Raw genomic sequence first — 13,686 nt, forward strand, 5'->3', positions numbered from 1 at the left:
TGAGCATTAGAGAAAAATAAAAAATCTTAGCTGATGGTACTTGCAAGGTCAGTAAGCTATTACGAAATATTAGGAGCTGATGACAGTAAAGGTGCTAAAATTTCAAACAAACTAACTTATCCTTTGGAGGTAATTTAAGTCCCATAAGAGTCTTTTACAAGCTGCAAGGGAGACATGATTTGAATGTACGAGTGTAAAAAACAAACATGTACTCACACTCACATATGTATGCATGCACACACAGCTAAATCACACACAACACATATACACACACCTACATACATGTCTAAAGGGAATAAAAAAATAAGCTAAAAACTATTTAACCTGTAATAAGGATAAACCACCGCTAAACATACGTGAAATCTCAGTTGAGACAAATGTCCCTCAAAAATTTCAACTTGCAGGCACAAGGCATTAACACTCAAAATCAGCTAGAATAGCATACATAAAAGGAATACTTCCCTTCCTTACTCCATTAACTAGCTCCCAAGACTAATATTTTTATGGAAATGAATGACTCAACTTGTAAACTCATAATGAAACTATCTCATATCATGATGATCCCTAATATAACTGACAATGCGAAGGGAAAGCTTATATTTGCTCATTAAAAATATAATAGACTGTCTGACATCATCTTTTCAAGAAGACACAATGAAGCAAACATTTTTTTTCTAAAAATAAAAAATAAAAAATAAAAATCCAGACATATATAAACTTCTCAAACCAACAGTCAGATAAAAGCGTAAGAAATACACCAAATAACAGAAATACAAAAGAAGATCCAATATATTAGAAGGATAAGCCTTAAAATTATTCTCTTTCAAATGTCATCATCTGGCAAATCAATATGAACAAGCTAATTTCACACATTACTTAGAATTTCATAATGAAAATACCATGAATCAAAGATACTTACTTGTAATTGATGTGATTGCTTGCACAAGATGCAAAATATAGGCAATTCCTTTCTTTTTCTCTGAAAATTGCTTTAAAATTGCAGAGGAATGCTCACACTTGCTTCATTTGAGATCATAGATCTCCTCTACTTCTAGATCTGAGATTTCATATCCAAAATCTACCTCTCCTTCTTCTTCTTGATTCCTCGGTTTGCCGAATTTTCACATTTTCTTCTTTAATAGAAGATAATGAAGAAGACGAACCAGCTGCTGTTGTTATGAGGCTAGCGATTTCAGATCTTAAATTCCTCTCTCCGATTTCCGGCAAAAGTGACCGGGGAAGATGAAAATTCTCTTCTCGCTGCTTTGTCTTTCTCACAAACCCCTTTCTATGCTCTTCTCAACTCATTGTAATGAACTAATCTCTCCTGCTTCTCCTTCGTCCTTCTCAGTTAATTTCCTTCCTGAATATACAGATCGAAATAGATCTCGCCAGTAATGGTAAAAGAATTCGAGTGATGAGAGTAGGTCAGAGAAAATGAAGGTTTCCAAAAGAGATTAGAGATTCTAGGGCTGAAAAAAAAACAAATTAAAAAATTAAAACAGCAAGATCTTTATAAGGAAAGCTTGATAGGAGGGATAAAGCTTGAGAAGAACTAGGGTTTCTAGTTTAGAAATCAAGAAAATTAGGGCTTCCAAAGTAGATCTGTGAGGGCAAAACGAATCAACAACTTGTAAAAAAAATCGAAGAGAAACTCTTAACCGGAGCTTCGGCAACCTCACCAAAAATGATCGATCGGAGAAGAAGAAATGAGCCGGAGTTCCGATGATTTTGACGAAAAAAATGAAGATCTTTGGATTAGAAATAATAGCCAGCAGCAATCGGCTTCAGATTCGTCGGATCCTTGCCGGAGAAGATGATCGGGGGAAGAAATAATTTTTTTTCTCTCTCAGATCTCTCTCTCTTCTCTCTGCTTTTTGGAAAATCCGATCTCCTTCTGCAAATGAGCTTTTTACATTTTTTATAAGAATAGAGGGGAGTGATATTGGCACCACCATTTTGATGAGAGCGCGATTCGCGCGAGAAAAATGATGAGCGCACGTACGGATCGTGTCCCATTCGGATCACGATCCGTACCGCTCAGGATAAATTCCACCCCCTTTTCTGGCTTTGCACCGCGACACTATCTCGGCTCATTTGCTAGGCAAACGCGCTCGGATTTCAACGAAATTTTACGGGGAGCTTGGTAGGACCATAAGCTTGCTTGGGGTGAGATTTGGGACCTTAAGTGATTAATTTGGTTGGGTTTTTGCTCAAACACGAGAGGCTCAAGGTACGGTCAAAATGGGGTGTCTACACCCACGCATGCCCAGTTTCAAACGTCCCCACCTAATGAAAGGAAGGGCTTGGATTTCGAATCGCCCGCGCGTGCCCAGTTTCAAATCCTCCCCACTTAATGAAAGGAAGGGCTCGGATTTCAAATCGCCCGCGCATGCTCATTTTCAAATCCTCCCCACCTAATGAAAGGAAGGGCTCGGATTTCGAATCGTCCTCGCGTGCCCAGTTTCAAATCCTCCCCACCTAATGAAAGGAAGGGCTCGGACTTCGAATCGCCCGCGCGTGCCCAGTTTCAAATCCTCCCCACCTAATGAAAGGAAGGGCTTGGATTTTGAATCACCCGCGCGTGCCCATTTTCAAATCCTCCCCACCTAATGAAAGGAAGGGCTCGGATTTCGAATCGCCCGCGCGTGCCCAGTTTCAAATCCTCACCACTAATGAAAGGAAGGATTCAGAGATTGGAAACCGAGCAAAGAGATCCGAACTCAAAGCCACTAGATGAAAAATACATGGCTGGACTCGAAGCCACGGCACAAGAGCTCGACATACGAATCCACAAGACGGAAGAAACTAAACGCGCTAGGTAAAGGCTCGGAACCCCGCGCAGGGTTAGGCAAAGCCGTTGCAATCCCTCGAAATAAGGAAAACATATACCAAACACGCTGGAAAGGGCCCGGTCCTATAAAAGGCCGGCCTCGCTACTACCGCTCCCCCTAGCCACCACACATATGAGAAAAGCAGCATAAGAAACACCTCACAAACTCATAAAGAAACCAAACATAGGGCACGCAGGCCCCAAAACCCCCGACAAAAAGGGGGAGAAAAGGAAAAGAAACAAAAAAACGAAGGAAGGCAGAAACAAATCTCCCGAACGACCTGCAGAAGACTTCTCTCCCGAAGAGTCCCCCTCCTCCTCCCAGGAGCTCTCCAGCAAGGGGTCCACCTCATATTCAAGCAGCTGCTCGTTGAGGGCGTAAACCTTTCTCTGCAACACCTCGTTTTCCTGCTTCAAGTCCTCAATCTCCTTGCCCATTTTCGAGACCCAGTCGTGCAGTTCCATCCCCTGCTGATAGGTCCTGGAGAAAAAAGACCACTCCTTGGCAACGTAGGAGCGAGACGACTTGTCCTTGCTAGGCAAGGAGGAAAGGCGAAGGGGGGGGAAAGCCCGGTGGAGGGCCCGAGTCCCCCCTAGCCCTTTTCCGATGGGCCGTAAGGTCCTCCTCCGAGTCAGAATACAGGTCGGGGTCACTTGAAGATTCCTGGGAAAGAGGGGCTTTGCCCCTAATCCGCGAAGGGGAACCGGACATGTTGCCGAAAAAAGGGAAAAGATGCAGAGAAACGATCTATCTCATAAAGAAAACGATAATAAAAATGCCAGGATGGTCTTCCTTTTATAAACCAGAAGGAGAAACCCTTGGGTCTCGAAACGAGGCAACCCACCCAACACATGTCTCCTCCCCATCGGGTGACCAGCCGGAAGCCACATGATGACGCTACCATTCCCCGGGGGGAAATCGCCGGACGAAACGGCACGTCTCCTCGTACTCCGGAGCTCCCATAAATGCCCTCACCAGGGCATCGTTTGACCAGACATTACTCCCTTGGCCCATTCAATGGACCAAAGGAGTAAGGGGGTATTATGATGGGACATAAATACGGCACGACTCTCAAATCTCGCCACGTGTCGTCCATGCACCAATGGAGCTTAATCATCATTAAGAAAGGTGTTGATGAGCGGCAAGACCATGCGGTTACGCCACGTGTCACCTTCTCGCCGTCCAAGCCTCATCATCACAAATTATGGAAGAGATTGTGCAGCGAAACCATGCGCGCCGTCAAACCAGGAGAACAGCCCAATCCTTCGAAGGAAGGTTTTCTCTCCGTAATGATGAAAAGACCCGCACGCCACCCCTTAAAAGGAGGAGAAGGGGAGGAGAAAAATCAATCTGAGCTCCCTCGAGACAACCCTCTAAAGAGAGAGGCGAGGCAGCAACAGAGGAGGCCGGGAGCTTGGTCCCACTCTCCCTGTTCATCCCCTCCGACCCATCCACCCACATGCCAAAAGAAGAACCTGTGTCTTGGCCTTGGTAAACCTGATTAAACCTCCGCCTTTTCTTGCTGTTCTTTATACTGTTGGTCCAGAATCTGACTTGGGTGTCGAAGTGGTCGTCCGTGACCCACCCGGGACCCCCCTGACCCCTCTGTTTGTGATTGCAGACCCCGCGGAGGTTCTCTACCCACCGCACGATCGCGGACTCGGATTCCGACGCCATCAGGAAAAACATAATTTAGCCTTGACATTTAAAGCTTACTAACCTAGAAATAAAACAAGGCTATGGGTGCTATTTCAGGAATGCCGGGAGTTTGAGACCAGCCCAATATGAGGTAGGCTTCAAAAGCCATCCCTGGAGACGTGCAGATCTCTTCTAATATAATTTTTTTACTTCCCACTTTTTTGCCTACGGGGAAACTAAATACCCTATGGTATTGCTGTTAATGTTGTGGATAATGTTGTGATGCCTTTAGAGCACATTTCCTTGGACGGGGGGAACTAAATACTAAATTGGGCTTCCTAAAAAGCCCATTTTCCCATATGTTAATTGGGTCTCCATGTCGCTTATCCCGATTATATTTTAATACAACAATTAGTATTAGAATTGCGGATGAGGAGATCAAAATAAGGATAATGGACTTATGTACATATCCGAACTCAACATGGGCTGCAGACAGAACCCATTGATACCGCTAGGCCCGTGGGAAGTTATCTCTTGGTTCTCTAAAAAGAAAGTCACTTGTATGTGTGGAGGAGAGCTCTACCAAGGAACTCTCAAAACAGGTGCCACCCTCATAGCATAGCACGAGTGAAGATATAAAAGAGATACCTCTCGATTCGGGAACAAGTCCGGATTCGAAACGTACCTAAGCAAACTCAGAGTCGCCATCCATGGTATACGACCATGGATCCTTAAACAAATATGCTCTGTATACCATGGATAACCAGAAATGAATGGGTTCGTGCCTGATTACGAATGGAGAAGGTCCGAAGAGCACCCCAAATTCTTCCGAGTGCAAGCACTTGGTCTCTTATTCCATTTTCATTAACTCCAAAGAAGTTTGGGTAAAAATCATGTGAAATGAGAACAAATATCCCCGAGTGAACGTCTACCTAATCATGCATGACTCGGGGATGAAATAATAAGCACACATAAAGTAAGATAAAAGATGTGTCGCCTAATGACAATTAGATTGTGAGTGACATGCTTAACTGGTGTCTAAGTTTTGGTGGACATACACATGCAAGCTACAGCTAAAGGTATAGGATCAGTACAAGAAAGTAAGAAAACACATCAAAACATACAATAACAACACAACAAATCCTAAGACTCTAAACGATTTAGCCCGAGTCCTCGGATGGTCTAATATTCATCCAAAGAAGCCTACGTATCCCCGCCTCCGCAAGAATCAGAGCAACGTAGTTCTTCGCGCCTATTCTAAGCTATGATGCCTAAGATACCTAGACCTCTATCCTAGACTCGATCTAAAAGACTGGACCAGCTATTAAAGTTTCTTGTACGATTATTTAAATTCCAGTGAATTGTGGATTTTAGGACACCCTATATGCCCTAACTAAATGCAGGTTAGTCCTAAGCTAATGCAGGTGGTTCCTACAACTTATGTGTAACTAGGCTGTGTTTCCTAAGGAAAACAAATGGTGGACTAGCGTATCCTATTCTAGTCATCAGTCGGCGATGTGGATTGCCAGCTGACCGGACGGAAGCGTTCTTATAACTCTAGGACAGACCCCTAACTCTAAAACAAGCACACAACAAACAAACAATCAAACACCCTATCAAAAAGAAACTCCTAACTCTAAAACTCTCTATCGAGGAGAAACTCTTGACTCTAGAGGAAGATATTTTGAAAACAAGGTTTTAAAGATTTTTAAAAAATGTTTAAAACATTATTTACAAAAAGTTTGGCTGGACTTGGGATATGGATCCCAAGCTGCACTACGTGCCTCGGGGAAGAGGATCAAGCCAACGTAGTTCGAAACATATTCCGAGATAAAGATACTAAACAAGTAAACAGGCGTGATTCACAAACAAGTAAACTAGCGTGCTCACAAACAGGTACACCAGCGTGGTCACAAATAAGTAAACTAGCATGATCATAAACAAGTAAAACGTCAATAAAATAAAACATGTCTAAAAGAAATGACATCCCTAAAACAAATGAGACAAAACCTTTCCCCAAAAAAGAAAGACGAGCAAGATAATGAGACTGAGAGAGCCCTATACTATGATAGAAGATTACTAAAAAAAAATTTAGAGAATCTTCTAGAAGGAAAGAAAACAGAGGGGAACGCTATATGTACTAAGTTAGTCCCCTAAAGTTGGGCTTGGGATGACTCCTTCATCGCCTTTGCAATGATAAAGGTTACTAATAACCAAGGGTATTTAAACGACTAGGAAAACTCTACCTAAAGAAAAAGAAGGAAAAGAGGGTACCACCATAATCTATTAGGTCCCTATAAAGATGGGCTTGGGCTAACGCCTTCATCGCCTTTGCAATGATAAATGGTCCGAGAATTTAAAAGGACATTTGACTTATACAATTCCTATAAACAATTTATACCCATGAAGACAGTTATATTGAACTACTACCACTACACATTATGAAACATGTGGAGGTGAATTAATTTCATAGCATAATCACAAAACCAGATAAATGCATTGGACATTATAATGAGTGCTATCTAGTGATTAACAATATTTTTCAAAGCATGGCAGTAAGACAAACAATTGGATTCTATTAGCAAGTATGAAATTTTGAGGCAAAAGTTATACAAAATCCAAGGTAAAATTACATTCTATTCCATGACTTTTTTCCAAATCATTCAAAGTTTCAAAATGATTTGGAGAAATATAAATTGTAAAATATGCACATGCTGATGGCACAATGGACTATTAACATACATGCATATTCACCTAGGGAATCTCAGTTACAAATAACCTCTGTCACAATCAGAATTCCAAACAGTCATGACTACAAGCTATTGAGTGAGTCTCACAGAGAGAATATTAGAGATCTTGAAGCTATGGCTATGAATAACTCACAGAAAATACAATCGTATGCTGTTGGATAAAGTTTCAGAATAACTTCCCGCGAGTCATGAAGAACCACAATTGATCATTAGCATAATCATAATCTTGTGCAAGCAAATACACATCCAAAGAAAATTGCAATGAATCTCAACTAAAATCGTGATTATATATCATCTGAATGTATTACTAACCTGAAATTGCAGATTAAATCACCGGACTATGCAAGATCGCCAGATTTTGGTGTGAATTGCCGGAGAAATGAAGGTAAAGTCCAAATCTTATTCTCAATGAATCCGTAGCTATGCCGTTGATGAAGAGATAGCTGAGGAGTGGCGGTCGATATCAGCAAGGTTGCCGGAAATAAAATCTAAATCCCTTTATCTGTCTTTTCTCTCCTCTTGAACGAGATCCCAATTTTTCTCTTCTTCCTGAAAAGATTTCAACAGATGGAACCAGAGCAGGAGCCGAAGCAGGAGAAATACTCTTATCCATAGTGTAAGGCTCTCCAGGAACTGAATTCATGGGTATATAATAGACTGACCCAACTGAAACATGATCAGGATCAGCAATCCCATTCACACTCTCAATACTATCCATACTCACACCAAATCTACTTGCCAGTGATTCAATAGAATCCCCATCTTGCATCACATAACTCATTAAATAATTCCACAACCCGCTCGAACAACTGCACAATAAATGCAGAGAAATCACTGCACCAGCACGCGCTGGGCGCGTCGAATTGGGCAAAAACGCAAGCTCCTCATACGCATCCCCAACCATTTTATACACAAACTTCACATCCTTCTTCACAGTAAAAGTTGTGTTGCTCAAATACTTCTTACTCGGCAAAGAACACAAACAATTCTTCCTGATGAATAGGTACTGGTGAGTATCATCATCTACAGTAACATCTTCAGGAAAGACATCAAACATGCTCTGAATTTCAGCTAGGGTTTCATTTTGGTTTGCCTTGAAGGCAATAAAGGAGGTACAGACGCGAGTGGTTTCAGAACAATTCAATGGTGTTGTAGAAGAATTTGAAGAGTGCAGGTTAAGAAATAAGAATAGAATAGGTACACAAAACCGAAGAAACTCCATGGATTTTTGTTAGATATGGAAGAACATTAAAGGAGGTGATGTGCTTCAAAGAAAACAGAGACTTATAATTTTCAAATGAAGAGAAGAAAATCAATGGAGTATTATAGAGAATTTTCTAGTTAAAAACTAAATCTAAAAAAAAAACAGGCAAAAACAGGTAATTTTTTAGGTTTGGAACAACCAAACAGGCAAGAAAAATATTTTTGATGGAAATCAAGGAAATGACAATGAAAACAGGTCAGAAAACAAAAACAATGAAGATGAAGTATGTGAAAAACCTAGATTGCAGTACTAAAAAAATAGAAAAAACAGAGGTATAAGAAATTCAACTACGAAATCAAAATCAGAAATGAATTTTCATAAAAAAAAATGGTGGAGATTGAAAAGAAAATAAGAAAAATAACCAAACTTCCTCGAAACTCAGCAGATCTGTAATGAAGAAGAAGAGATTAGAAGCAAATTATAGATTTGTGAAATCAACTGTGAATACTGAGTTTTAGAAAAGAAATGAAATTCAAGAGGTTAAATCGAAGCATAAAAGGTGGAGATTGAAGGAAAATGGGTTAGGGATGAGAAATTTAGATGAAAATAGTGGAGAGTTGAGAGGACGAAGATGAAGTCGGAGATAAGGAAGGTGTGTGGCTGGCCGGTGGTGAAGTGAAGACCGGATTCCAGTGAATTCCCCCGGAGAGGTGATCGGAAGTGATGGATCTTAGTTTGAGAGGATGGATCTAGGGTTAGGGTTTTAGAAATCCCATTTTTTCTCTCTCGTTTTTCTTCCTCTCCCTCTTATTACAGATTTTTATTTTTACTTTTATAGAAAAGGATGGGGCTGATATTGGCACTACCCCCTTTGATTAGCGTGCGGTTTTGCTCAATTTTTTGATGAGCGCGCGACACAATCGTGTCTTTTCTGGTCTTGGATAAGCCCTCTCCAGGATAATTCACCCCACTTCTGCGCATTTGCACTACGGCTCTCTCTCGGCTTGTTCGCTAGGCAAACGTGCTCGGATTTTGACAAAATTTTGCAGGGACCTACACGGGACCTTAAGTTAGCCTAGGGTGAAATTTGGGATCCTAATTCATTGGTTTGATAGGGTTTTACTCAATCATGAAAGGTTTAGGGTACGGTCAAAATGGGGTGTCTACCGTATGCATCTTCCTATGTGACACTTATTGGGCGCCCCTTGTACCCACTTCTTGGCCCGAAGCCCAGAAGAAGTTGGTCACTGAGAGCACTTGATTATGGCTGCAAACGAGCCGAGCCGAGCCAAACATTGGGGTGTTCGTGCTCGGCTCTCTTAGTTTGAGGCTCGGCTCGTATTCGTGACAAGCTTTGGTTTTTTTTGGCTCGTGTTTGGCTCCCTAACATTCAACAAAGCTCGAGCTCGGCTCGACTCGTTTATTAAACAAACGAGCCTGAGCCGAGCTTTGATGAGCCGAGCCGAGATAGGCTTGAGCTTGGTTGGGTTCGGGTTCAGCTCGTTTAGTAAACACATCAAATAAATACCATTAAGTAATATATATATATATATATATATATATATATATATATATATATATATATAATACCTATCTATATAGTAATATAACGAACATAATCTGAGCTTTAAAGCTCGGCTTGGCTTTATGAACCAAGCCTAAAAAGTTCACGAGCTTGTCCAAGCCGAACTATACAAAGCTCGAGTTCGGCTCGTTTATTTGACGAGCCTAATTTTTTGGGCTAGGGTTCGACTCGTTTAGTAAACGAACAAGCCCGAGCCGAGCTTTTAATGAGCCAAACCCAGACATGTTCGTGATCCGGCTCGGTTCATTTGTAGCTCTACACTTGATCGGGTTCCACGAAGAAAGTTAAACCGATGATTTTTTGTAGTCCTTTATCTTACACATGGGTTGTATCATGGTACTCTACAAGACCAATGGTCTCGATTTCAGATACATGGCCACGCAAGGTTAGATAGAATTAAAAATGAAGTCATCCATAAAAAGGTGGAGATGGCAACAATTGAGGAGAAGATGAGAGAGCACTGCTTAAGATAGTTTGAGTATATCCACCGTAGGCTTCTGGATGCTCTAATGAGAAGAAGTGACATGTGCCAAGTTGATGGAGTAAAAAGAGGAGGGGGCAGACCGACAACAACTTGGGCAGAAACAATGAGGAAAGACTTGATGGCTAAGAACATAACAGAGAACATGACCTTAATAGGATAGAATGAAAGAAAATGATCCATGTAGACGAACCCAACCAGTGTCAGGATTAGACTTAGTCAATTTGAGCCGGGTAGATCCTTTCACCTTCTTCATGAAAATTTTCTTACTTCTGTGGCGCACCCTCAGATGAATGGGCAAACTGAAGTAACGAACATAATCTTACTCCAGGGGATCAAAAAGAGGCTGGACGAGAAGGCAGGCAGATGGGCAGACGAACTTTATCACGTCCTATAGGCGTATTGTACCACCCTGCGCACCGCGACGGGGGAATCACTATTCAACTTGTCCTTCGGAACTGAGGCCGTAATACTCGTCGATGCTGGCGTCCTGTCTCCCGGAGTCATCAACTTCAATGGGCAGATCAATGGAGATGGGCTCCGCACAAACCTCGACTTGCTAGAGGAAGCCCGGGAAGAATCCCGAATTAGGGTCACGGCCTACAAACAGAAGTGTCCAACTATCACGACCTGAAGATATGCCAAAGAGAATTCCGAGCAGGGGACCTAGTCCTAAGAAATGCTGCTATTTCCCAACCGAAGAAGGTAGGCAAACTCTCCCCGACCTGGGAGGGGCCGTACCGAGTGAAAGAGATAATTCGCCCTGGGAGTTACAAGCTGGAGTCACTTGGGGAGCACCTACTACCCCACGCCTGGAATTCAAAGAACCTCCGAAAATACTATCAATAGCTGGCTACTTGGCGCGAAAGCCAATGCCGTTGTAAGTACGCTCGAATGTGAATGATAAAGAGGATACTATTTCTTTGTAAATCTCCGAGCACTCCATCTCAAAAACCCAGTTCACTAAAACTTGGGTACTCGCTGCTTGGTTCGCCTTGACTCGTCTCCACAAAGACCGGGAGCGCACTCCTGGTCAGGAACGGGCCCAGGCAGAAAAACCAAACCGTCTCAGAAACCCAGTTCACTAAAACTTGGGTACTCGCTGCTTGGTTCACCCCGACTCATCTCCACAAAGACATGGAGCGCACTCCTAGTGAGGAACGGGCCCGGGCAGAAAAACCAAACCGTCTCAGAAATCCAGTTCACTAAAACTTGGGTACTCGCTGCTTGGTTCGCCTCGGCTCGTCTCCACAAAGACCGAGAGCGCACTCCTGGTCAGGAACGGGCCCGGGCAAAGGCACACAGTGTTGAGTTAATCGATACTAGTCAAAGGCACACAAGTGGAAATAGTAGACAACAAAATGTAACTTCTATTCATAAAAAGTTGGGCCTCTAAGGGCCATTAGAAAAAGTTGGGCCTCTAGGGCCATTAAAAAAAGTGGGGCCTCCAAGGGCCATTACAAAGAATTTTGAAACGGTGCCAAAAAGGAAAAGTGGTAAGCTCAAGACACCCCGTGACCCCCATCCCCAGGGGCGTCAGCTGCTGCAGGGGCGTCCTGCTCGTCATCATCCCTGGCCACCGGGGGATCAGGCAGGACGATGCTCGTCAGAATGACATTCTGGTTGGATCCCTTGACCTGCTCAAGGCAATCCATGAATCCCAGTTTGTAAGATTCAGTAGAAAAACTGATGAGTTCGTCCTCCTTCTTCTGTACGGCCTCTGCCACGGCCCGTATCTGCCTCTTCCGGGCTCTCTCCCTCTGTGCATTGAGAGCTTCGATGGCCTTCTGCTTCTGGGCGGCCATCTCGGCCTTGAGCCTGCTTATCTCCTAGTCCCTCTCCTTAATGGACCTATGGAGCTCGACAGCCTCCCGCATCAACTTGTTGTTTTCCTCCTCGGGCTGAGTGATCGCGGCAGAGAACTTCTGACTCTTCTCGCGGGAGTCATGATAATACAATCCGATCTGATAAAGCGAGGAGAAAATGGCCTCATCGGCCGCATCTGGAGGCTCGTTTAGAACCTGAAGCTGATCCTGGTTCAGTTGGCCTTTAGTGATGATCTCCATAGCCACCTGGCTGTCACCCAAGCCGGTGTCGCTCTTCTGAACGGCCTAGTTAGGCCAGAAGACGTTGTCCCCGGACCTCGCGGGGGTGGGACGTGCTCCGGTAGCTGCGTCCCCTGGCTTAGAAGTACCCGCTCCTCGGCCGTAGGAGCCGACCATCTTTACTGTGGGCTTGCCCCTGGAGGGTTAGTTGGTGCGGGACTTGAAACCTCGGGGGCTTTTCTTTTCTGGCCCTGGCCCCTATCTGCCTCTCCCGGGCTCTCTCCCTTTGTGCATTGAGAGCTTCGATGGCCTTCTGCTTCTAGGCGGCCACCTCGGCCTTGAGCCTGCTTATCTCCTGGTCCCTCTCCTTAATGGACCTATGGAGCTCAGCAGCCTCCCGCATCAACTTGCCGTTCTCCTCCTCGGAGTGAGTGATCACGGCAGAGAACTTCCGACTCTTCTCGCGGATGTCATGATAATACAATCTGATCTGATAAAGCGAGGAGAAAATGGCCTCATCGGCCGCATTTGGAGGCTCGTTTAGGACCTGAAGCTGATTCTGGTTCAGTTGGCCTTTAGTGATGATCTCCCTATCCACCCGGCTGTCACCCAAGCTAGTGTCGCTCTTCTGAACGGCCTAGTTAGGCTGAAAAACGTTGTCCCCGGACCTCGCGGGGGTGGGACGGGCTCCGGTAGCTGCGTCCCCTGGCTTAGAAGTACCCGCTCCCTGGCCGTAGGAGCCGACCAGCTTTACTGTGGGCTTGCCCTTGGAGGGCGGTGTGTCCTTAGTTGGTGCGGGACTTGAAACCTCAGGGGCTTTCCTTTTCTAGCCCTGGCCCCTGCCAAAGGCCCCTTGCCTCACCTTCTTCAGCTGGGACTGCGTCTGCATTTATGAAATTCAACAGGACAAACAAAAACCGGTCAGGGACAAAGAAGAGAAAAGAAGAGCTCAAAAGCAAGACTAGCCACATATGTGCCGGGGTCGCAGTACCAATACCGAGCCCGACCAGGACCTCTTCCCTAGAAAAGTTCGCACAATGAATCAGGCCCTCCCAATGCAACTCCTCACAGACTAGAGTAAACATTCTCATATCCTCGCCCTCCAAGAGCGGCTTGCTGTTCAGCGCAAGTGTATCTGGGGTGTCCCAC

At 44.1% G+C, this 13,686-nt stretch overlaps 1 pseudogene; it reads right to left on the reverse strand.

Moving 5' to 3' along the window:
* Positions 1–7,685: 7,685 nt before the first annotated feature.
* Positions 7,686–8,444, reverse strand: LOC143858821 (lysM domain receptor-like kinase 3 pseudogene; annotated as a pseudogene).
* Positions 8,445–13,686: the final 5,242 nt, after the last annotated feature.

Source organism: Tasmannia lanceolata, unplaced genomic scaffold (assembly GCF_043159265.1).
Source record: "Tasmannia lanceolata isolate RefF3 unplaced genomic scaffold, GAP_Taslan_0.1 ptg000026l, whole genome shotgun sequence".
Classification (NCBI taxonomy): domain Eukaryota; kingdom Viridiplantae; phylum Streptophyta; class Magnoliopsida; order Canellales; family Winteraceae; genus Tasmannia; species Tasmannia lanceolata.